The sequence below is a fragment of the Caretta caretta genome, chromosome 4 (genome assembly GCF_965140235.1).
Source record: "Caretta caretta isolate rCarCar2 chromosome 4, rCarCar1.hap1, whole genome shotgun sequence".
Taxonomy (NCBI): domain Eukaryota; kingdom Metazoa; phylum Chordata; order Testudines; family Cheloniidae; genus Caretta; species Caretta caretta.
In genome coordinates this window covers 109,464,354-109,489,758 of record NC_134209.1, presented here as the reverse complement: position 1 = coordinate 109,489,758, position 25,405 = coordinate 109,464,354, and the positions used below count along the sequence as shown (strand labels likewise).

Genomic DNA, 25,405 nt, shown 5'->3' with positions numbered 1-25,405 from the left:
ACTTTATAATTAGTTTGCATCTGCACTAAAAGAGTGTGGGTATGAGGGAACGGATCATACCAGCATAATAACCTCCATTTGCCCATTGAGTGTCTCCAAGTTGCCAGCTAATTGGAGTGTTGATTGGGTGAATGGGGATTCTGAGGGCTGAGCATCTGGGTGAATGTTTCTCCTTCTTTGCTAATATAGTTCCATGGGTTTTGGTTATGTAGTTGGAAGGTTCTTCCAGGAATCTGAAGGCAATGGCCCAATAGTAGGAGGGCAACTGTAGTATTCTACATTTCCATGTAAGACTCTTATAAAGGAACAAATTTATAAGAGGGATGTGGGGAGCTGGTGGCTGTAAGACATTTAAAAAGGAATCTCGAAAATCTAACACATATATGAGCCAGGCTTTAACGGTATCAATAGTATTTTCTGTTTCCTGTTTAGCAACAGACTTTAAAAAATACCAAAACAAAAAACAAATACCCCACAGTTCTTTTAGTGGGACAGTTCCCTGGCCTCTACGAATAGATTTGAGCTGCATTATATACTATTATACTGTGTGCTAGAAGTGGAGGAGGGGAGCAAGGAATCATATGCTAAACATTTATGCTTGCTCAATCTTTCGGCCTCAGTGTAGGCAGACAGTGCCTTCCTTTTCCTTGAAGTGATTTTGACTATTTTCTCTCTCAAATCCAAAAATCTTTTCTGGATGTAATGATCTGATTACAATTACGATTACAAGACTAAAATTAATCTTGATATTTTAGTAGGTTATTTCCCCCTCTTGCAAATGACCTGTTTTTAGAAGAGTGTTTTTACTTGTGTGCACATAACTTTCATTTAAAGCATAATGCATCTGAGGGAGACACTATAGTGACCTATAATAGCTGAGCAGTTTTTTATGAGTATTTCCCTATATAATCACAAGAGGCTGTGATGGAGGTATCTCAGATACCATTGTGTGGCACCTGCACCTAAACGGTGACTTCCTAAGGGTGACCAGAACTGATTGAATACTATTTGTTTCATGATATTTGGCTAACATCCCTGTTTCTTAATTGAAAAATCATTTTACCCTGTTTGATAAGTTCTAATAGTGACTGCTCCAAGGCTGTTTCATTGCTGTGTGGACTTCCAGACTTGGGCTACCAAGAATCAATTACAGTAGCTGAGACTTGTGATCGTGAAGGTTTGTGACTGCTGCGAGAGAGAGAGGGGAAGGTGGTCTGCATAATAGGAAAACCTCTTTAAACTGCATCTGAGACATCGGTGGTGGTGCAATACTTCAGACAACCAGACCATTCATTATTTTTGGTTTCTAAATAGTGACAAGCAGCAGTTCAGTGCCTTGGGTCAGACAGAAATAAATATAGTTAGTCCATTGCACTGCTCTTCAACTCTAAGGTCCTCACCAGAATCGTATCACTTAGTTATCCTCAGTTAACATCAAACCTTGTCCCGGTCTCATCTTTAAATGCCTGAAAAAAGATGGAGGTACCTAAATATGGGCACCTGAGTTAAACAGTGTGGCCATAAAATCTTTGTAATCATCAGGTTGCAAAACTAGATCAATAGGGTCAGATCACTGCTTTAATACACTGACTCTGTCGGGCGGTCGGGGGGGGGGGGGGCGGCTGGGCAAGGGAGGTGGGGTATTGAAGTGGGAGCCCCAGCAGAAATTGCAGCTGCCTCACTCAGGGTTGGAGCTTAAGGGGAGCCCTTGGTGGTGCCACATATCCCCTCTCCTTTGAGAAGCTGAACCATGCATATCTCACATCAGTTGTGCTGGCAAGTGTAGAAGGTAGGAGGGAAAGCCATACTTGCATCTGCATTCCAACTGTGGTCGGCATTGCATGGGGGAAGAAGAAAGTTCCATAAAACTTCTTTCTCCCAAAATCTGTCCCATGGTGAATAAAATTGTTGGCATGTCTTATCCTGAGAACATCTTTAGATAGCTTGTTTAATTACTCTTCATTTATTTCTATTCTACCAATGCAATTATAGATCCTCTCCTTTAGAAGTTGCATTGAGAAATGGATGCCTCTTTCAAACCACGTACATTAGTTTCAGAAAGAAGAGAACGTCTATTTTCCCTGCACCAGATGCTTACAAGACATTATTAAACTGCCTCAAAATGGAGCAGCCCTGACTGCAGATTCTGAGCTAACTAAGAGCTTAGTGTTGATGGATCCATATAAACTATTAATCACCAGGCATTTGCTTATGCCTTCAAGGGCAGTAAATCTTGTTTCCCCTTTTTCCTGGCTTCATGCCTCACCCAAAAGGAAAAAAAAATCCATTGTCAGCCTTTACTTAAAAAAGAAGTAGGAAGTTCAATGGTTATAAGACATTTTAGAATAAAAGCATGTGTGAAAGAAGGAGGAAATGAGAGTTTAAGAAGTAAAGAGCTGACAACGGATTTATCCAAAACCTCTGTGTGACTTGTAGGTTTTAGCAACCCAGCCAGAGCCCAGCAAGTGCCATGAAATGTCTTTGCATTATGAACTATCCGGGCGACTTTGGAAAAAAAGATGAAGCCATAGTGTTGTGATTCCATAAGGAAGGTTGTTGTAGACTTTCCATTAAAAGCCCATTCTCCATTCATCTCCCATCATCCACCATATCTCATAACCCAAAGATGAGACACAAAGACCCAAGATGAGTCTTCTGTGAGCTGTGTTGCCTACCACTTAGCCTAATGGTATTAAGATGTAACAGCCAAAGTAGTTGAATAATGAGGTACTTGTTGGAGTATTCATAGAGTTTAAGGCTAGAAGGGACCATTAGATCATCTAGTTTGGCCTTGTGTATATTCAAGGATATTCAATTTCACCCTGTTTCCCCTGTATTGTGCCCAGTAACTTGTGATTGGCTAGAGCATATCATCCAGAAAGGCACAGAGTCTTGGCTGGAAGAGATGGAGAACCCACCACTTCCCTTGGGAATCATCCTCACCCTTAAGTTATGCCTTGTTTGTCATTTGAGTTTGTCTGGCTTCAGCTTCCAGCCATTGGTTCTTGTTATGCCATTCTCTAGTAGAATTAAAGAGCCTTTCAGTGCCAAGTATTTTCTCCCCAATGAAGGTACTTATACATCCTAATCAAGTCACCGCTGAGTTGTCTTTTTGATACACTAGGATAGATTGAGCTCTGTAAGTCTCACTGTAAGGCATTTTCTCCAGCCATCAAGTAATTTGTGACTTTTCTGCACCTCTGTTTTTTCTTCCTAAAGTTGCCTTGGAAAAAAAAACAGACCCCTATTGGCAGAGCCCCCTCTTCTTGTTTCATTTTATCTCCTCTTTATTGCTTAATATTAGGGACCCAGACTTGTTTCCAGAGAAAGTTTTATCATTAATTTCAACAGGGGCAGGATCTGGCCCTTACTTTTTCCATATTAGATGGGCAGTCTGCCTGGGGTGGAAGAGAGCATTTTTTTTCCCCCTGTGCATTTATTCTCCCTAAAGTTTAGACCTAGGCATATGATTTACCAAAGCAGATAAGCCTGACAGAAGTAGGTATGAGAAGCACTTAGTTCTACTCAGTGTGGTGCAGGTTAAATGTAATTTACACTTTGTGCCACTCAGGCAGAGCAGAGACACAAATGGCCAGCAGAGAATTCCCCTCTGAGATGAGAGCTCCCTACTGGTGTAACTTGCCACTACTTGGTCCTGTACTATCACCCTGCTCCCACTCTGCACCCTCCCAGCATAGAGGTGCATTGGTGGAAGAAAAGAGTGGAGAGAAGAGAGGTGTCAGCCCAGAGCTCTTCTATCCCTACCCTCCGCTGGCATAGGAAGTACACCTTTAATGGAACCTACCCCCATGGCTTAACTTAGAGCAGTCCCGCAACTGCTCTATCAATGGAGCTAATGCACACAGGCCCTGAGAATCAGGGAGCCGTAACTGCCTGACATGCCCTCCCACAATCCACACTCTCTCCTGCACCAAGTACCAAATCTGTCACTGACATCTGAATGCCTCACAAAATTGTTCACAGAGAGGGGTATTTCTCTCTGTTTAATACTTTTTCTTTGAATTTACTTAGAATCATAGAATCATAGAATATCAGGGTTGGAAGGGACCTCAGGAGGTCATCTAGTCCAACCCCCTGCTCAAAGCAGGACCAATCCCCAATTAAATCATCCCAGCCAGGGCTTTGTCAAGCCTGACCTTAAAAACTTCTAAGGAAGGAGATTCTACCACCTCCCTAGGTAACGCATTCCAGTGTTTCACCACCCTCCTAGTGAAAAAGTTTTTCCTAATATCCAACCTAAACCTCCCCCACTGCAACTTGAGACCATTACTCCTTGTCCTGTCCTCTTCTACCACTGAGAATAGTCTAGAACCACCCTCTCTGGAACCACCTCTCAGGTAGTTGAAAGCAGCTATCAAATCCCCCCTCATTCTTCTCTTCTGCAGACTAAACAATCCCAGTTCCCTCAGCCTCTCCTCATAAGTCATGTGTTCCAGTCCCCTAATCATTTTTGTTGCCCTTCGCTGGACTCTCTCCAATTTATCCACATCCTTCTTGTAGTGTGGGGCCCAAAACTGGACACAGTACTCCAGATGAGGCCTCACCAATGTCGAATAGAGGGGGACGATCCCGTCCCTCGATCTGCTCGCTATGCCCCTACTTATACATCCCAAAATGCCATTGGCCTTCTTGGCAACAAGGGCACACTGCTGACTCATATCCAGCTTCTCGTCCACTGTCACCCCTAGGTCCTTTTCCGCAGAACTGCTGCCTAGCCATACGGTCCCTAGTCTGTAGCTGTGCATTGGGTTCTTCCGTCCTAAGTGCAGGACCCTGCACTTATCCTTTTTGAACTTCATCAGATTTCTTTTGGCCCAATCCTCCAATTTGTCTAGGTCCCTCTGTATCCTATCCCTGCCCTCCAGTGTATCTACCACTCCTCCCAGTTTAGTATCATCCGCAAATTTGCTGAGAGTGCAATCCACACCATCCTCCAGATCATTTATGAAGATATTGAACAAAACCGGCCCCAGGACCGACCCCTGGGGCACTTCACTTGACACCAGCTGCCAACTAGACATGGAGCCATTGATCACTACCCGTTGAGCCCAACAATCTAGCCAACTTTCTACCCACCTTATAGTGCATTCATCCAGCCCATACTTCTTTAACTTGCTGACAAGAATACTGTGGGAGACCGTGTCAAAAGCTTTGCTAAAGTCAAGAAACAATACATCCACTGCTTTCCCTTCATCCACAGAACCACTAATCTCATCATAGAAGGCGATTAGATTAGTCAGGCATGACCTTCCCTTGGTGAATCCATGCTGACTGTTCCTGATCACTTTCCTCTCATGTAGGTGCTTCAGGATTGATTCTTTGAGGACCTGCTCCATGATTTTTCCGGGGACTGAGGTGAGGCTGACTGGCCTGTAGTTCCCAGGATCCTCCTTCTTCCCTTTTTTAAAGATTGGCACTACATTAGCCTTTTTCCAGTCATCCGGGACTTCCCCCATTCGCCACGAGTTTTCAAAGATAATGGCCAATGGCTCTGCAATCACAGCCGCCAATTCCTTTAGCACTCTCAGATGCAACTCTTCCGGCCCCATGGACTTGTGCACGTCCAGCTTTTTTAAATAGTCCCTAACCACCTCTTTCTCCACAGAGGGCTGGCCATCTATTCCCCATGTTGTGATGCCCAGCGCAGCAGTCTGGGAGCTGACCTTGTTCGTGAAGACAGAGGCAAAAAAAGCATTGAGTACATTAGCTTTCATAGGTTTTAAGGCCATAAGGAACCATTATGACATAGTCTGACTTCCTGCATAACACAGGCCAACCAGTAACCAGTAAAACCCCAACCAGTAATTCTTTCATCGAGTCCATAATTTCTGGTTGAACTAGAGCAAATCTATCCAATCTATAGGGATGAATTCTGACCCCATACACTGCTCCAAAGAGCTTACAATCTCATTTGAGAAAAGATGCAACAAGAGTATGACAGACAAAAGGAGGGATGGGAGAACACGGGTAACAAAAATAAGATCACTGTTAAATAGGTAACTTATGTGCAATTTGAAGATTCCTGATTGTTTTGAATTTCCCAACTGACCCCAAACAAACCATAGCTTCCCATGCCAGTACCAAGAAAGCAACTGGTACTGAAAACGTGTATCAAAGAGAACTGGTAAACAAGACAAATGTTGATGAGGAAAATGTAGATAGGGTGGAGTGAAGAAAAAGGAACTGAAACTCCTGTAGCCAGCATTAGTGTGTTAATGGACCAATCACCCGTAACAGATGTTAATCAGTCTGAAACCACTCGTGTCTTCATCCTCACTGGTACCAACCTTCCTATAAATGGAAAAATCTTTTTTTTTTCCCCTTCAGAAAAAGAAAATGTGGTGGAGTAAATATTTAAATGCTTTCCTTTTGAAAAGGTTATAAATATGGAGTTACAAATGATATTTATAGGCTCTTGTTCACTGTTAAAGAGTTTTCTATTAGACCTGAACTACAGGACAAATCAAAGACCTTATGTTCTTAAAGTGGTGAATAAGCCTTGAGTTTCAAAATGGGTCTCTAAAGTTAGGCTCTTAAGTCCACATATAAGCAACTAAATAAGAGGGCCTGATTTTCAAAAGTGCTGAGCTCCCAGCAGCTTCTACTAACTCCTTTAATTAGTTAAATATGGAATTAGGAGTGCACACATGCATTTCTGAAAATTTTGGCCTTTGGATTCATGTTTTGGACTGGAATATCTCTGTGACTTTGGGCAAGTCACTTAACTTTTCTGTGCTTTAGTTTTCCCATTGCAAAGTAGGGATATACTCACTGTAAATCTTTGAGAGATTTGGATGGAGGAAACTAACATCCCTGTTTCTTAATTGAAAAATCATTTTACCCTGTTTGATAAGTTCTAATAGTGACTGCTCCAGGGCTGTTTCATTGCTGTGTGGACTTCCGGACATGGGCTACCAAGAACCAATTACAGTAGCTGAGCCTTGTGATCATGAAGGTTTGTGACTGCTGCAAGAGAGGGGAAGGTGGTCTGTGTAATAGGAAAACCTCTTTAAACTGTTAGATGGGCAAAGTATCTCTTTGTTTATTTAAGAAATACTCTTTAACAGTGAATCTAGTTCTCCACTAGATGGCAATGTTGTTTCAGACAATTTGTGTTTAAAGATGTTTTCCCTGGCAGAGAAACAAACTCCTAAAGGTGGTGGTACTTATGAGAAGAGCTGATCAGGAAGTCATTTGTGACAATTTCCATTTAATAAACATTTTTTGTTGAAAAGATTTTTTTATGGAAAATTTGACCAGATCTGATAAGGTTCAAGAGAATCCTAACTCGTGAGCAACTACTGGGATGGGGAGAACCTTTGGGAAAGATTAGTATAATACCGTGGTCAATTATACTACTTATCTCAGGTATTATTATAGTATTTGAGAACTTCAAAATCTTTAGTGCCTTGATCCCTATTTCACAGGGGTGTTGTAAGAAAGTACTATTATCGTCATTTTACAGAGGAGGAAATGAAGTACAGAGAGACTAAAAATCACTTACTGATGGTCATACAGGTAGTTCAAGACAGAACCAGGACTTGAACTCCGGTCTCCTGTGTCCCACACTAGCACCCTAACCACTGACTTGACTTCATATACTGGTCGTGGAATGCTTCAATACTTATATAATAGGAAAGGTCAAAACTAAGTACCTTGGCATTTCTACCTGTACTAGCTCCATACAGATATACTCTTAATATTTATGTTACCTGTGTGCCAGGAACAAAAGGGGGAATGGACTGATTGGAGTAGGGCCAGATTAACTCTCCTGTGGGCCCGGGGCTATTGGATTTTGTGGGGCCCCTGTATACAAGTCTTTTTCCTAATTTAAAACAAAATGATCACAATTATGGAATCAAGGCTATTAATGCTATACTAAACTTGCCTTTTAATTAACAAAAAACTGTTCTGTGGTTACATTTCAGTCTTAAAACATGTAGAATATAGTTAAGTTAATTCAAAATAGCCTACTTCTTTCTTAGAACAGCTGTTATATTAGTTTCTTTCTGGTAGGGAGATTGGGTGAAAGAGGGGGCTCCAGGCTGGGGCAGAGTGTTGGGGTGCAGGAGAGGGTGAGGGATGCGGGTTCTGGGAGGGAGTTTGGCAGGAGGGGATTCTGATCTGGGGAAGGGGATTGGGGTGCTGGAGGAGGTGCGGGGTCTGGGAGGGAGTTTGGGTGCAGGAGGGGATTCTGACCTGGGGCAGGGGGTTGGGGTGCAGAAGGGGGTGCAAGGTGTAGGCTCCAGCCGCGAGGCACTTACCACAGGCTGCTCCCGGCCGGTGGTGCAGCAGGGCTCAGGCAGGTTGCCTGCCTGCCTGCCATAGCCCCACGCCATTCCCAGAAGCGGTCGGTTGCTGGCACGTCTCTGCACAGCCCTGGAGGGAGGGGGACAGCGTGTCTCCGTGCGCTGCACACGTCCACCGCCCATGCAGCTCCCATTGGTTGGTTCCTATTGGCCACAGAGACGGGCCAGCAACCGGCTGCTTCCAGGAGCGGCGTGAGGCCACGGCATGCAGGCAGCCTGCCTGAGCCCTGCTGCGCCGCTGGACTTTTAGCAGCCCAGAGACTGCGATCGACTGGCAGAGGCTCCAGGATTGACCAGTCGATCACGATCGACGGCTTGGTGACCACTGAATTGTATATAATTATGGATTTATTTTTGCTGGGGCCCCCTTAGCCCAAGGCCCTGGGCTGCAGCCCCTAATGCCCCTGTGTTAATCTGGCCCTGGATTGGAGTGCTGTGTTGCAGTCTCCCCATTACTGCTAATGTAACCTATAGACTGGAATAGCAGCAGCTTCCCCTCTATACCCCTCTATCTTATGGCTCCTACCACTGGAAGCACTTCTCTGTGTTATGCGAGATTTGATATTTAGCCTGATCGTGGCATGGATAACAAAGCCAACCCTTTCTTTAAATCAGAGTGGTGAGTGATTTTCTCACAATAGTCGGTGCTGCATTAACCACTGGCAACCACTAGTCTATAGGTCAGAGCCACAGTTCAGAAAGGCTGAGTGGTACTTGTGACATCCCAGAATGAGACACAAGGCAGTGAGTTAACAAATGCCTATTGATGGGAAACCTGGACTTTTTGGTAAAGATAATAAATATCTAATTATAAACTAAGCTATTTATTGGTTCCTTGGCTGTTTTGAAGCCTTCATCGCACTCATAACCCTGCTGTTAGTTCATATTTTCTGAAATCTTTGCAGGTCCCCTGTAAGTACCATGTACCGTAAACAGGTCTGTATCATGCAACTGGGGCGCTATCTTTAGTTACGTAGTACAGAACAGTCCTGAATTCTCTCTAACTCTCTGTTCCACAGTGTCATAGTTACATCCATCTATTTCAGGTCTTTGTATCTCAAACAAGACATGCTGGACCTCAATTATAATGTGTAAGCATGTTTTAAGTTATAATCATGCTAAACCCCGCAGTCTTTGCACAAACAAAACCACCACTATAGGGGTATTGCTTCAGTAAGGAAGGAGCAAATGCAAATAGCAGGATTGGCTGCCTGAAGATTAAAGAGCAAGTTCATCTGAGGAGAAACTTGTGTTCAGTGTGATGTTGGTCTTATTTTAAAAGAGCAGAGTTACGTGACTCTTAGAGACCTTGGCTTCATAGTCTGATTTCAATCTCACTGGTGTAACTGAGATCAGAATCTAGCCCTCTGTCAAACAGCTGCTTTAATATGAGCAATTAAAAATTAACTGTTTCATTATCATCAGTAATAAGTCCATCACTAGCCTCCACTGGTGTAAGAATTCATCTCTTCAGATTGTGGCCTAACTGCACCGAGACTGAGACTAGCTCTTGTGAGCAAGGTGTTCCTGTTCAGGGAAAACACTGAGCAGCCAACCTCGAAAAACAAAAACAAGGCAGGTGTGTCACCCACACCCAGAGCCTCTCCCTTGGCTTTATTAAACCACGCGAAATTGAAAGCATGCTGAATGATAAGTCATATGTGGTGTTACAGTCACTTCTTTCTCTAGCATGCTTGACTGCAGAGCCAGTACAGTCATTTTGATGGATTTGATATACAAAACATGGGAAGTGTGGGAAACCACCACCATTATCTCAGTTTGCATCTATTACCACGTACCAACTCTATCAGTATAGATCCAAAAATCAAAGGAGTTACTCTGGATTTACATTGACATATGTGCGAGTAGAATTTGACCCCAACCATTTCACTTGTTCTGCTGTTTATGGGGGAAAGAGGGACAAGATATATGGCCTGCCTTATGTCACTTTTGCCTTGCACATGACTATTTTGGACACAAATGGGCTCACTGGTAGCACACCAGTGTGTATGATTCATGTCACGTTGATTTTATCCCCTAGATTTGTAAAAAAAAAAAAAAAAGTTTGCTCTAGTTTGCCTGAAGATTCTTGGTGGAACACTTTTCTGTCAGAAAGTCCAGTTTTGTCTAAGATTAACTTTTTGCATGCATGTGTCTATTTTTGACATTTTCAAAAGGAAAGTCAATATTATCATTTCAATTTGACTTGTATTCGAATGTTAATATAGAATATCCATTAATATTATGTTTTGACATTACCAAAATGTAATGTTTTACTGTTTCTGAATTAAGATGTTTTGGAATTTCCTGCCTGTAAGGAATTTTGAAATTTCAGCTTTTTCTTCTAGTTTAGAACAAAAACAAATTTTGAGTAGTAGGCATTTTGTGTAGAAGGAAATTCCACTTTCCAACCAGCTCTACTTAGCTCTTACATAGCACTTTTTGTCTGTAAATCTCAAAGTACTTTACAAAGATGGTCGATATTATTATCCCCACTTACAGGCAGAGAAATGGAAGCACAGTGAGATGAATTGATTTGCTCAGGGTCACCCTGGAGGCTAGAGACAAAGCTAGAAATGGTAGCCAGGTGTCCTCAGTCCTGATCCAATGACCTAGCCACTGGGCCACACTGCCTTTCATAAAAATAAATACAGAATATTAGCTAACACGCAGAACACTACTAATCAGTAGCATTGAGCAAAGGAACCGGAATATTACCTTGTGTGAAAGAGACATTTTCAGCAACAGGCAATAAATGTAATTAGATATTAGGGTTCTCCCCCAACACCCTCCGCCCAAGAAAAGGTACACTGGATTTATAAACGCATGCAATCTAGATCCTTACATACGCTCATACTAACCTTTTACAATTAAATATTGGAATTCCATATTAGTCTCACTCAAGTGATGCATAGCAAATGCCAGACAGCATCCTTTGTTCTCAGAAACTAAATTATTGCCTAGTCCAGATCACTGACAGCATTTCAGCCATATACCTTTTGAACAGAGGACTGTAACAATCTACTGCCCAGATAAATACAGAATTTAGCTGTGTACGTGATGGCTAGTACAAGAAGGGGGAATGTAATGAAACAGGAGGGTAAATGAAAAAGTGCATAATGCAAGAGCATGGTTAATCATTTACTTGAAATCTTAACCCTTAGATAGCAGAAATATTTACACGTTCTTCAGACAGAGTGCCATAAAAATAAAATGACTCAGGTTCACATTATTGACAGCTTTGAATGGGAGGACAGTGCAGTGCGTGGTTTACTTTAGCAAAAGGCTACTAACTTCCATTGCCCCGAATGAATATGTTTCGATAGACAGAGACCCTGAAACAGGTATTTGCCCAAAACAAACACAAGTGAAACACATATAGTATGTGCTGACTATTTGTAACACAAAAAAATAGAAGTGAGGTAACTGCTGCAAGGTGCTACAGGCAACGTTATGGGAACTAAAGATTATGCTGCCTAAATCTGAACATTCAGAGTCAAATTAGCAAACTGATCCTCTGATTTAATTGTTTGAAAAACCTGATTGGCTGAAGATTCTAAAAGACAAGATTTCCCTGTGAAGTAATTCACACCGAACTGCATGTCTCCAGACAAACACCAGAGCAACCAGATTTTCTTCAGTCCTTAGAGCATTTCAGGATTAAGAACTGCAAACAAAAATTGTTGTGGCCTTCCCAACAACACCTCCTCCGACCCCACACCTTTTTATTGTAGTTTAACAGACTATTTTGGGAGCACAACAATCTAACAAACACCCAGAGAGAACTTCAGCATTTAAGGAATCAAGTGATAAGACAGCAAAAGTCTAGGTAAAGTTTCCTTAACAGGGGCCTTGTCTAACCCTGCTCTGAATACAAGGGCACTAGTGATTAGTAATGATCCCATACAGCATAAATGCAGCCTGGGGGATTCCAATGCAGGGCTGAATATTGTAATAGTTTCTGTTCTGGCTGGGTCTGTATGTGGTGTATCCACACCCAACCCTAAGGGTGTGGCTTCTCTCAGTGAGAAAGGACCCCATCTCAGTAAGTAGCTCTGAGAGGAAGTTGACGGGGGTATGCACTTCCTGCCCTGGGAAGGAAGGGAAGCTGTTTTTTACCAGCAGCATGAGGAACGCTGCCTTTGTACCCTCGCCGAGTAACAAATACATGTTGTTCTGTGAAACTGAACTCACACCAGCAGCGTTATTGCAGGGATTCGGCCAGGCTGTGCTAACCCAGCAATAAGGAGACTTGCAAGGTCACATAGCAGTATGAGCCTAGCTCTGAGATTGTACTGAGTTACTCAGCAAAAGGGAGTGTTGCAGCCCAAAAGCAGCAGACTTTTGTAAGACTAGACATGTTGATAGCAAGAGGCTGATAAGGATTTGATTAGATGATATGGTTGCCTGAGATAGCAGGAGACTGGACTTGATGACCCAGGAGGTCTCTTCCAGTCCTTTGTACTTATGGGAAGTCATAAAGGAACATATCGTCCATCTCTGCTGCACAGTGAGGAGGGAAGCAGAGCCAATGCGGGACCTGCCTAGAAGGAAACAGTATCTCTGTAGAAGTATCCCCCTCCTAGCATAGCTGCTGCTAGCCCCACAGAAGCTATGCAATGCCGTGGAGTGGGGTGAAAGGGACATGGTAAAGGAAGAGAGGGTAGTGTGCAGAGGATATCCTGACTGTGCAGCACGTTCCCTTGTCAGGAACAAGTACATTAAAAATGCAAAATGTACTGCTGCATGCAGGGCCAGCTCCAGCTTTTTTGCCACCCCAAGTGGCGAAGAAAAGAAAAAGAAAAAAAGAAAAACCCGATTGAGCTGCCGCTGAAGTGCCGCCAAAGAGGAAGAGCGGGAATGAAGGACCCGCCGCTGAATTGCCGCCGAAGACCCGAGTGTGCGGCCCCAATAACATACGGAGTGCCACCCCTTTCTATTGGCAGCCCCAGGCACCTGCTTCCTTCACTGGTGCCTGGAGCCTGCATGAGCAACAGTGCCTCGCCTTCTGCAGCACTTGAGAGGACATCAGGGAGTGTGAGGAAAAGGGGGAGAGCTGCTATGAATGGCTGGATTCCAGCAGATCTTTGCCTTCCACTGGAATAGCCAGTTCTCCCTCTCTGCCACCAACCACACCTTCCTCAGGACACAACACAGTGAGGTGACAGCACAGAACTCACAGCCTAGGGAGAGGGTGGGGCCATCTTTGCACCCTCCCAATCCCGGGCTGCTCCTGGTGTATCTGAGACAGACCCTCCTGGGGACCTGTCACACCGGTACCATTCTAGCACTCTCTTGCATGACCAGAAGTGGTGTTGCAGCAGCTCCACTCCGGTTTCCCCAGTGTCTTCTCTAGCCAGGCTACTTTACAGAGTCCAGGGCCTTTGCTTAGCGTCCAACAGAAAATAATAAAACAGCTAAATCTTCAGCCCACAGAGTCTCAGTGACTGGCCCCATTCTTTTCAGGAAAGCACCAGCTGCAATAAACTGTGCCCATGCCAACCCCGCTATTCCTGAGCTTCAAACTCACCACCCAGAGACTAGCACACTCTCTCCCTACCCAGCGCCTCAAGCAGGCTGTAGCACTCGTTTGGCTTCTGACATAAGCCAGACACCACAATGCAGCCTGTCGGCTTTGCTGGGCTTCCCCCTTTTAAATTCCCTTCTCAAGCTTAACAAGATGCAGCAGGGTGAGACTCCTTAAGCCTCAGACTGCTGGTTAACCCTTTCCAGACAGGGACCTGGCTTATCTAGAGATATGGCTGCACTTCAAAGTTAGGGTGTAATTCCCAGCTTGAAAGGACACACTCCAGCTAGCTCTGAGCGAGCTACTGTGCTAAATGTAGAGTGCCTTGGATGGGTATGTACTCGGGGCAGTTAACTCGCTAGCCACTGCAGCAACATGCTATTTTTAGAGGTGTGTCTCCTTGAACTTGCATTTACACCTTGTAGCACTGGTGTAGAGGTACCCTAAGTTACAACAGCCTCCAAGGGCTGCCACCTGGATTGTAGTGCTGCCCAGAATCTCCACAGCACTGCACGCTGCAGTCCGGCCCCGGCAAAGCCTCTGGCTCTGGCAAAGCCCAGAGGGAAGTCTTAAGTCTGTCTCCCTCGGTTTCTGCACCAAGGAAATCCTCCCCACAAGTTTGTAGGCCACTCTGGCACCTTTACCCAGACACCGTATTCCAGCAGTGGTCGCCCCGGTGCCATATACAGAGGTAAAATAACCTCCCTACTCCTATTCGAGATTCCCCCGCCAGTCTGCCACGTCAGTCAGTTTACAGCTATTGTCCCATAGATACCTGTAATGTAAAGACTACCTTTCCTGAGCCAGGCAGAGTCATGAGAGAACTCCATGACAGCTAGGGATGAGTGAAGCTCAGAAGATTCAGTAGCTGTGTTTGGATAAAATTGTTCAAAAGTTTGTGCTCTTATCCAAAGCAGTTGAGGCTGTTAGCTCAATTTTTTGATGCACAGTTTGGGCTGGAAACATTAGAACAGCTGCCTTTTTTGTGGTATTTTGGTACTTCCAGTCTCAGCCAAACCCAGGAAGTGCAGGCTTATGTAGAAGTGTTTTCTTTTTTAAATTTAACTTATTTTGATGTCCATACTTTGGTTTGACTTCAGTGTAGGATGGGCGTGGCTCTTACTTTGACCCAAATCAGTTTACAAATCCCTAATTACTACACGGTAAAAGTTTGGTTATGGCACCAGCAGTCAAGACTTGCGTTGTTCATTTTGTACATTATGTCAGTACATTTGAACATGGATCTCATATGTTCTATACATCTTGGTAGTGATTCCTGACTCTGGAAGTCGGAATGTCGTTAATGGCAAGAAGAAAGTTCCCGACCTGTCCAGTGCCAGTGAATTGTGTGACACTACTTGTGTGTTTATTTGCTGGATTATTAGTTCTTCAAGGAACCAGACTCTGACATTTAGCCTCTGGCCTGCATTCTAACCCACATGCCTAATAGGGCTCTCTTAAAGAGATCTAGAGAGAAGGAGGGGAGAGGAATGAGTTGTGTCTACTCTAGATCACTATTGCTAGGCTGATGCACAATTAGCATTCCATGCCCAGAAATTTCTGGAATTGGGTGTGGTGATTTTGGCATCTTCAATAGATTTCCTATAGCTGGACTAATAGATTCCATTGAAAGCACATAGTCAGGGCAGCTGCTTTAGAATAAGACATGTGACCTGCATGGGTAGGGAGAAGCTCAGCCATAGGATCAGAAAGCAGTCTCATTTCCCCTAACTCTGTAGCATTTTGCAGCAGGGTTTTTCATTTATATAGGTAATTCTGATGGCTGGTTAATTAGTTAGCTGACTAGCTAATTGAGTAATTCCATAGTCCACTAGAGGAGGAGAAAGAATCTGCATGGATTCCAACTGGAGATTTCCGTAAGCAAGAGGAGGGAAGATATTGTTATAGTGCTTTTGACACAGCAGACTGTATAGAGTTGATGAACAAAGACTCTAACTGACACAGATGAACTCAATTTCAGCTTTTAGAACTCTGAGCTACTTCTTGCAGTGTTTCTGTGGGTTCTGATTGGTTTAGATTTAATTTTTCTTTTGTTTATATTTATGTATCACTGAAGATTATGTGGATTATGATGTAGCCTTGTTAGTAGAAATTACGGGGTTTTTTTTAAGCATTATAAGATTATATAAAGTTGGTACTCAAGAATTAAGTTCATTCCTTTTGTTCTTTTTGGACTTGAGTGTGAGGAGATTGACTCTATGCAATCCTTGCTGAAGATCCTCAATGACTGAATTCTAGGTCTCATGCTTTACTATAGGAGTTGTGTTGGAGCATTAGGAGTGGGGTTGTGAAGTAAACGCTAGCCAAAGGTTACACAATTACTCAAGGAGCTCCTCCACACAAAGCGCAAGTGTGGACTCTGCATTATGCCTTATGAGTATTATTACGGCCATTATGAGGCAGTCTGCTCACCCTGCCATGTCTAGCCAGATCTGTGAGCTGGTGTGGAAGGTGGGAGAACTGGTGGGATCCTTGTTTGTACCGTGAGGCGCTAGGAAGGAACAGTCCTGGTACTCCAATAAGCACAGAGTGTGCTATTTGGGACATCTGGCATATGTCCCAAATCTGTGCAATCGGGACATCTGGCATCGGTGCCGACTCCGTGGGTGCTCCAGCCCCAGAGCACCCACGGGGAAAAATTGGTGGGTGCTCTGCACCCACCGGCAGCTCTCCGCCCCATCCCCCTTGCCCCAGCTCACCTCCGCCTCCTCCTCTGAGCACACAGCCAGTTCCTGCTTCTCCCCCCTACCTTCCTCCCTCCCAGCGCTTGCGCCGCAAAACAGCTGTTTCGTGCGGCAAGCGCTGGGAGGGAGTGGGGAGGAGGAGGAACGCGGCACGCTGGGGGAAGAGGTGGGGTCAGGGTGCAGATTTGGGGAGGGGTCCAATAGGGGCAGGGAGGGGGTGGAGTTGGGGCGGGGCCAGGGCAGGGGGGCGCGAGCATCCACTGGCGCCAACAAAAGTTGGCGCCTGTGACATCTGGTCACCCTAGCTTGGATGCACAAAGTGATCTAAGTGTTGCTGCACTCAGTGTCACAGTGCCTAGAAAATCACAGGAACAACACTGCAATCCAAAAAGGCAGAGTTAAGCACCATGGCTCCCTATACAATGAATGGGGAGAGACAAGGGCCTTTGACTGTAACCCACAAATGCCAGCATGCTAGGCAAGGGGTTCCACAGGAGAGGAGTTTCAACAGGAGAAAGTGAGGGAGCCTCACATCAGAATATCCCAATAGCTCGGTGGTCACAGCACATGCCTGAGATGTGGGAGTCCTGTGTTCAAATCCTTTCTCTCCTCTTCCTGAGTGGGGAGTTGAAGCTGGGTGTCTCACATCCCTGGTGACTGCTCTAACCACTGGGATAAAAACTATACTGTGGGTGGCAGCACCACCACCTCCTCTTTCTCCTGTGATGGCCAGATTCTGAATGGAACCTGCTCTTGTAGGCAGTCTCTGAGCATGCCTACCAGCTCAGGACCTGCATGTGAGGTAGGCAGGCAAATGCCTTTCTTTCCCTAGTTAGTCGGTTGTTATGGGACTTAGGAGATAGGCATCTGGATGTGCAGTAGTGCACATGCAGGAGGGAGAAAGTTAGACACTAAGGAACTTTTACCCTGAAAACATAGGCGCTGAGTGAGTTTAGGTGCTTGCAGGGTTCAGTGGGAGTCTTGTGGATTGCAGGGGAGCCTAAACATGGGACTTCGGCGCCTTAACCCAAGAAATTAGCATATTAAAACATAGCACAACTGAGTTTTTGCTATTTATTTCATTTTTTAAAATCCAAATATTTAATATGATCCAATAAGTACATTTTGGCATTACTGAGGGGCCCGATCCAACAAGGTGCTCATTGGCCTCCTGCCAAGTAGGGGATGGCCATCTTCCTCACCAACTGAAGATAATAGGAGTTGAGGATGTTTAACTGATAGGAAAACTACTTCACTGAATACTACACATACCTACTTGCCAGACAGCCAATACAGGCATTGAGAGATAATGACAGCTCCTTGGCTGTCACTGGCTGAGGTGCCTCACACATTCCTTTGAGGAAGTTCCTTTGTGACATGGTATACAGGATGTCTTCTCATATTCTGGCTTCATACAGTATTGCTCACTTGTTTAGACTCTAGTCTCCACCCATATGCCAGGATGTTTTTCTAAAATGGTAGATGCAATACATACTGTGATTCTTTAGTATTGAGACAACCTAACCAATAAACCTACACAATTATTTCCAGACAGTTTATGTTAACAATATAATAGTTTCCAGGGGCAGCTAGTCATTCGCGGCTAGTTGAACTAAGCCCCGCCAATCCTTTGTACAAAGATTCAAAGAGGTTTGCTTATATTTTTTCTATTGTCTGCTTATCTTAATTCCTTTGGAGAGACACCAGTCTGGCGAGGGTTGACATTGCACTAACCCTCCAAAATCCTTTCTCAGCAAGTACAACAGCAACCAGTCACCTGCCAGGACAAGCACACATGTAACACACCCACTTCTCCCATTTCACTAGAGGTACAGCTGGTTAGGTGGTTTGTGTTGTGGAGCAGAGTCAAGTGGGGAGGGACACGTGGATTCAGGTCAGTTATGGGAGCGAGGGAGGCAGTGGAAGTACGTTCTGCAGGGCATGGCAAAGGAAAGAGAAGGCGGTAGCAGGAAAGACCTTTCTGCACTGGGAGAAGGGTAGGGAAGAGCCAGAGTATGTCTTTTCTTCACTGCATATTTCAGTTATGAGAAGTCACTAATAGTTTCTTTAGTGAAGAGAAAACAGTTGTTTATATTTCTGCTTAAGCTCCAAACTATTTGCTCCTGGCCATCTAATTGCTAGTGTATAGTTTAGCTAGGTTTGGCACTAAGAGGAAATACAAGCAAGATCTCTGTTCTGGGCTGATCTAAGTCCCATTTCAGTCATTTGACTTCCGTGGGAGCTGGATTAGCTCTTGTGTGGGCAAATGTAGCAGGATGTTGTGTGGAGATTTATCTATAGGAAAAATGTTCTCCAACATGTTTACACCCCCCTAATCAGGGACTGACCCTTGGTGCAAATAGAGTTGAATCTTAATGCGGTAGCCTAGTTGAGTTTTCAGTATTAATTTTATTTTTTTAAACAATGAGGGCCAGAAGCTCAGGGACTGGGGATCTTGAGGGAAGTAGGACCTTTAGCCTTTTCCCTCTAGCTACCACATGGACAGGAGATGCTCCCTCCCCCAAACCTCCCAGGGTGAAAGGCGGAAGAGCAGCAGCAGTAGGAGCACTAGGAGAGACCCCTTCACTAGTCTTGGAGCTCAGGAGCTCCCCAGATGTGATTAGTAACAGACTCCAGGTGTAATTGTGTCTGCAGCAAAGGACTGTTTACTGTCCTGAGGGAAGTGAGAGGAAGAGATTAGGAAATGTGATTGGGGGGCTGTAATATGTAGGGACCGGAAGGGGAAATCAAGGGGGCAGTTGGAAGAGTGTTTAACTGAGCAGGGGTAAAAGAAAACACTACAAACAGTGGAACAGCCAGGATATGCACATGCCATAACTGTGTGACTATATCATTGTGTCATTAACAGTTTTCAAAGTGCCGGAGGGGTGCTGAAGCCCAGCTCCACCCCAGGCCCCGCCCCCGCTCCACCTCTTCCCCTAAGGCCCTGCCTCTTCCTGTCCCCCCTTCCTGCCCTGTTCCACCCCTCCCCCAAGTGTGCCATGTCGTCGCACCTCTGCCCTCCCCCCCCCCCCCCAGCCTCTTGCATGGCACAAAACAGCTGTTCGTGGCAGTGGGAAGTGCTGATCTGCGGCGGGGGGAAGGGGGAGCTGATAGGGGGGCTGTCGGTGGGTGCTCCAGTCCCAGCGCCTATGCTTGTCCTGCCTCAGCCCTTCCCCTTTCTGGTTTATTATTCTCATGTGTCATTCAAAAGCTTGACTGTAAGCTTTTCATAAAGAGACTCTGGCCCAGAGCCTCAAAGGCATCCACAGTGGGAGTTAGGCACCTAAAAAACTTTGAGGGTCTGGGTCTCTGGCTTTTTCTTTGTATTCTGAAGCATCAAGCACAGTTCTGGGTGCTCTAAAAATAAATGAATCCAACTGGAAGAGCAGATTCGCTGGTTAAATTACTGGATGGATGAGTGAGTGGGATTTTCAGAAGCACTCATGACTGACCTAACTCTGCTCCCATTGAAGTGAATGGGAGTTTTACTATCAACTTCAAAGGGATGAGAGTTAGGAAAGTGCCCCTGAAAACCTGAGAAGGTTTAACAGGAATGAAGAGGTTTCTGTGGGGGTTTTTTGGCCCCTCACACTAGATTCTCAGTTAAGCACATACTTTTGAAAAGGTGGATCATTGTACTGTACATTCATAATGGAGTCTTGCCAGTTTCGAGTGAGAGAAAACAGTGAGTGAGGTAATATCTTTTATTGGACCAGCTTCCGTTGGTGAAAGAGACAAGCTTTTGAGCTTACACAGAGCTCTTCTTGATATTTCTGCAGTCACTACCAATTTAAAAATGTACTGCATGCTTAGTCTTTAGGGGACGTTGGGTGGCTTTAGAACTGGAAGCAAAGATTATTTTGACCTGATGAACCAGATCATCTGGATATGTTTCAGTAGGGTGTATCCATGCAGGTTGCTACACAATCCTAAGGTAAATGCCTGAAGTCATACGCTTTGTCATTCGGTTCCTGACCTGAGAGCAGATTCCTTCCAGTAAACTAATGCATTTCAAACACACCATTTATGATTTGTTTGAACATCAGACTGGCAAAAGAAACTGGATAAGTATATTACCAGGTCACGCCATTCTGATCAATTTTGTCCATTTTGCTTTAGAGTTATTGGCCAGATTCGGCTCTCAGTTCCCCCTAGGTAAATTCAGATATCCCTTAGGATCATTGCAATTATTCTCTTGTTTTGTATCTTTTTCAATATAAGAATACATTTGTCCAGAAAATGACAGGGTTTATTCTTTTGAGTGGTAAATGAACTCAATGATATTATACTGGTGTAAAATGAGTTTAAGTGAGAAGAGAATCAGGCCTATTCTAAATGTTAATGTTAAAGAGGCTAAATCCTGTTTCAACTGAAGCCCATGGCTAAGCTTCCATGGACTTGAAAAGGACCAAGATTTAAACCAAAGTGAGTCTATATGGATAAATTTAAATATATGCAATTTGACATTAAAACATCTTAACAGTCCAGATGATTCATCTGGTGAAGTTTCTCTAGGGGTTTGAGAGAGTCTCCATTCAGTCTGTCTGTTTTAACTTCTGGTTAGCCAAGAGTTCAAGGCATCAGTAACATCCATTTCTACTCTCATCTCAGCAGTATTCCTATGGAGCAGTGGCTGGATGCTTGAAAGGATTTAAGCATTGTGACGCTGAGTGTAATACTGCCTAACTGTTAGGCTGCTAAAAATATCACAGGAACAGCACGGAGCTGCTCAAAGCCTGATTTAGCCTCTTAGGCTCCAGTGGTATGAATGGGGAGAGTTAGCCACTTTACACAGCGGTGCTCAGAAGAAAACCAAGTGAGGTTCCATTGGCCAGATGGACAATCGTATGTAGGTGCCTAACTGCCATGGATGTCAATGGAAGTCAGGAGTGAATACCTGTAAGGATGTGTTCACTCCAGCCAAGAGACTTGGCAAGACCCACACATGTCAGCCTTGACTGACATGCACATGACAGCCTCTCCAACTCTGATGGTCAAGCAGAGGAACAGACCCACTGAAAGTCAGCTCTACTGAGCTTCACATGTTGTAATCAGAGGGACACGTACAGAACCTCCTAAAAACTGCTATCTTAAAACATGAAATTGCAAGGACAGTAAGGACACTGCTCCTCTCAAAAAACACCATTTCACTTGAGCAGCTCCTCTGCTCCAGGACTCTAAATACACAGGCAACTGACTCTACACATGGTGAGTTTAAAAATCCTTCCAAATCACTGGAGAAACATGTAGTTCCAGACACAAGGAGGAGGGCAAAGCAACCAAGGTGTGAACAAGGGAAACTCCCTACACACATACCCACTGCCTTATCCCTTTTCCACATGCTCAGCAACCTGGCAGACCCAGCCAAGACACACTCTAGCAGCAGTCACGCTCAGTCACATTCCAGGGAACGTCAGAGAAGCTCTGCACCTTCTGGCAGCAGGGGACACATGGGTCTATGCATTAGAGCAGTTCAAGAGAACACTCTTCCCTGATCTGACCCTCCTGGGGAGGGCTGCTGTCTCCTATCATGGCAGCTGTAATAAGGCTGTTCTCCCTCTAGGACTAGTTGCTGCCATAGAGGACCTGGTGATCCAAATGTCTGTCTCAGTGTCACCTGGCAACTGCAAAAATCCACCATCAACTCATTCCTATGCTGAAACACACACTCTGGGATCACATGGCAGCCTCAGACTGGCAGGGAAGACAGCACAGATGGGCCCCTGCCCACTCTCCAAAACAACACCCCACCAGGCACCCCTGCCACCCTCGCCCATGCTCCCCAAACACTGCCCCCCCACAATACATAGCTCCCACAGAACACTACAATAGGACGCCCAGCACTCTAATACTCACCAGGGCTGTGGACGAGTGAGCAGGGGAAGAACAGGAGTCATACAGCTGGACACAGCACCAACAGCCGCCCCAGAAGAGGCACAGCCCACCCCCTTCCACCGCACCCAGCTGGGGAACCCCACCACTCCAACAGGGCCATACACAGCCAGAGGAAGAGATAAGTAAGAATGTGGGGAGACACCACATCCTGACCCTCAACAGAGAGCAATCCTTTGCTTCAAAACTCCCTGGCACGGGTAATCCTCCCTCTCCCCTGCCGCCAGAGCGCCTTGCATTACTCTACAGCTGGGCTCAGTGCCAGCTGCTGGTTGCTGTGCAACCCAGCTCCAGGTCAGGCTGGCGTGCCGCCAGTCTGTAGAGAGAGAGAGGCAGCCAAACAAGGTAGGAGTTCAGCAACTACTTAACGGCCTATGGCAGAGAGAGATGCTTAGTAGCACCCAGGCGGCTGGACTTGGGCATTACACAGTTGCTCTGTGCTGAGAAAGGATCAGGTTTCATCAGCACACACAAGCATGGGCTCATGAAGTCACTGTACAGTGCCACTTTTGACCACCCAATAAAAGCTGAAGCCTAACTGGCCTGCACCCCAGCACCAGCATGAAAAGTCCCAGGTCCCAGAGCAAGGGAGCAGCCACTGGGCTCCAAGGGTGGAGGTGGTGGCATGCTCAGTGTAGGCCTAATGTCACCGAGCTTGAAACTGAAACCATTAATAACCTTATGGCAGGCCACACTGAGGAACTCACCCATGCCTGGCCTCAGAAATGGAGCTCTGCTGATAGTGACAGGTGTTGGATGCAGCTCCTGGGTCAATGCCCTGGGAGGTCACAGGGACTGGCAGACATTAAGAAGAAGGGTAGACTTATTTGGAAGCAGGCTAAAGTTGGCTTGCAGGTGATTGCTAGGTGAAGGGGAGGTCCAGTGTGGGGAAAGCCTGGGCATCCCAGCTCCCCAAACTTCTGAGGGTGGCAACCGTCACCCTCTCAGCCATGGCAGTACTGGAGACTGGGGAGCTGGACACCACGTGGATCAGTCACTGACCATGCCATAAGTAATAGCAGTAGGACAGATTCAAGAAAACATTGGAAGGCGCTTTATGGGTCACCAGTCACAGAAGGCAGCTGGCTGAGTGGAGTACTTGCACCACTGCACAGGCACGAGCCAGAATGACAAGGCAGGAAGGTTCTGTTTCCCTTCATCTTCTGCCCTAGCCCCCTTCAACCCACCTCCCCCTTCCATGTCCCAGGAGAGCCGGTCAATGAAAGTATCTGTTTTATGCATTGCACACTGGGATTCCAGAGGAGGTCCTCAAGGTTGGCACTCTCGGGTGTCTGGTGATGGTGCTCATCTCTGAAAGGCAAGTGTAAATAACAGTGGCTTTTTAGAAGTGCATTGCTGATGACCATCATGTTTATGGAATCCATTCTATGCCTGGAGATGTAGACATGCGCCTAGAATCCTAGAATATCAAGGTTGGAAGGGACCTCAGGAGGTCATCTAGTCCAACCCCCTGCTCAAAGCAGGACCAATCCACAATTTCTGCGCCAGATCCCTAAATGGCCCCCTCAAGGATTGAACTCACAACCCTGGGTTTAGCAGGCCAATGCTCAAACCACTGAGCTATCCCTCCCCCCTGTGAGCTATCCCTCCCCTCTTGTGCTGGGGTTTTCTGATAGTAATATACTTGCCATCCACCAGCCATAGCATGTGTGGGAAGGTTGCAGTCAGGTAAAAATCTAGCATATTTCAATTTTGGGTGGCTGGGTCGGAAAGGAGCTGACTGTATTCTCCCCCATGGTTTATGGTGGTTCCCGGAAACTGTCATAGTACCTTGAAGGCCAGGGTCGAGGTGATGTTGAAGGTCTGGGCAGTGACTTGTTGAAAGGATCCCGAGGACAGTGCAGCCAGGGCTATGCTGATCCGCATGGAGATGAAGGTTGCATGGCTCCTGCGTGTGGTGATGGTGAGACTGTTGTGCAGCACGTAGCATTGGTGCGGTAGTGTGTCTGGGTCCAGATGGTAGCACTGCATACATGTCCCCCATAAAAGGCCCAGGAAGTTGCAGCAGGGTCGGTAGGTTCAGGATGGCCTCATAGACAGCTGCCATCAGGCTTGGACTGGGGCTAAGGATGGGGCACCATCTTGTTGCCGCTGATGGGGACAGTGCTGCAGCATGAATGTGCTGTTGCTCATCATTGGTGTATGTCTGGTTGCCCCTTCTCTGCCAAGCAGCCCTCCCTCACCCTCTTCCACCCACAGTTGTCCTTCCCCCTCCCTAGCTTAATCCCAGCCATCCCTCTCCCTCCCTAGGATACCCTCTCTGCTTCCCTGCTCTGACTATCGGTGGTTCCCCTTCCCCCCCTTAGCTGTCTACCTCAGCTGTCCTTAACCTCTGCTATGTCCACCTACATACTAACCCAATCCCCATTCCCATCTGTACCCTACATCTAGCTCTATCTAGTCTGCTGGGTCCCCGAATTGCTGTCTCTCGCTTTCTGTCTCACTGGCTCATTCTAGACACCTCTCTCTCACTCACTTGATACTTCTCTGTTGCCCCCATGTGGCTTCTATGCATGGACTGGGGGGCTGTGTACTCATTGGTGCCCTTCATTCTGCGCCGTGGTGGTAGGGAGAAGTCAGGTGTTAGGCGTGGGCTGAGCACACCTGCTAGATCAGGCCCTGCAGACATGATAGGTGTGTGGATGTCTATCCCCAGGTGTTTTGAGCATTTCTCTGGGGCTGAGGGATGACATAGGCAGCCAGACTCCTGGAGTAAGGTAGCAGTGCATGTGTCCATGTGTGGAAGCTGAGACACCGAGGGCACTTTACCAGTGACAATTTATGTGCTTAGGGAACTTTAACTATGAACGCCTAAGCACTGACTGTGTTCAGTCACCTACAGTGTTCGGGGGGAGGTTTTGGGCATCACTGTGGAGCCAAAAGTGACAGGTGCCTAAACTGAGCACCTAATTCCTTCTGAGCATCCA

General features: G+C 45.7%; 1 long non-coding RNA gene across 1 annotated transcript in view; it reads right to left on the bottom strand.

The window, feature by feature from the left end:
* Positions 1-22,672, bottom strand: part of LOC125636075 (uncharacterized) — a 30,807-nt gene extending 8,135 nt beyond the window's left edge. Inside the window, exon 1 of the long non-coding RNA XR_007356461.2 lies at positions 22,422-22,672. This is a non-coding gene — a long non-coding RNA (uncharacterized LOC125636075). The remainder of the gene's footprint in view (positions 1-22,421) is intronic.
* Positions 22,673-25,405: the final 2,733 nt, after the last annotated feature.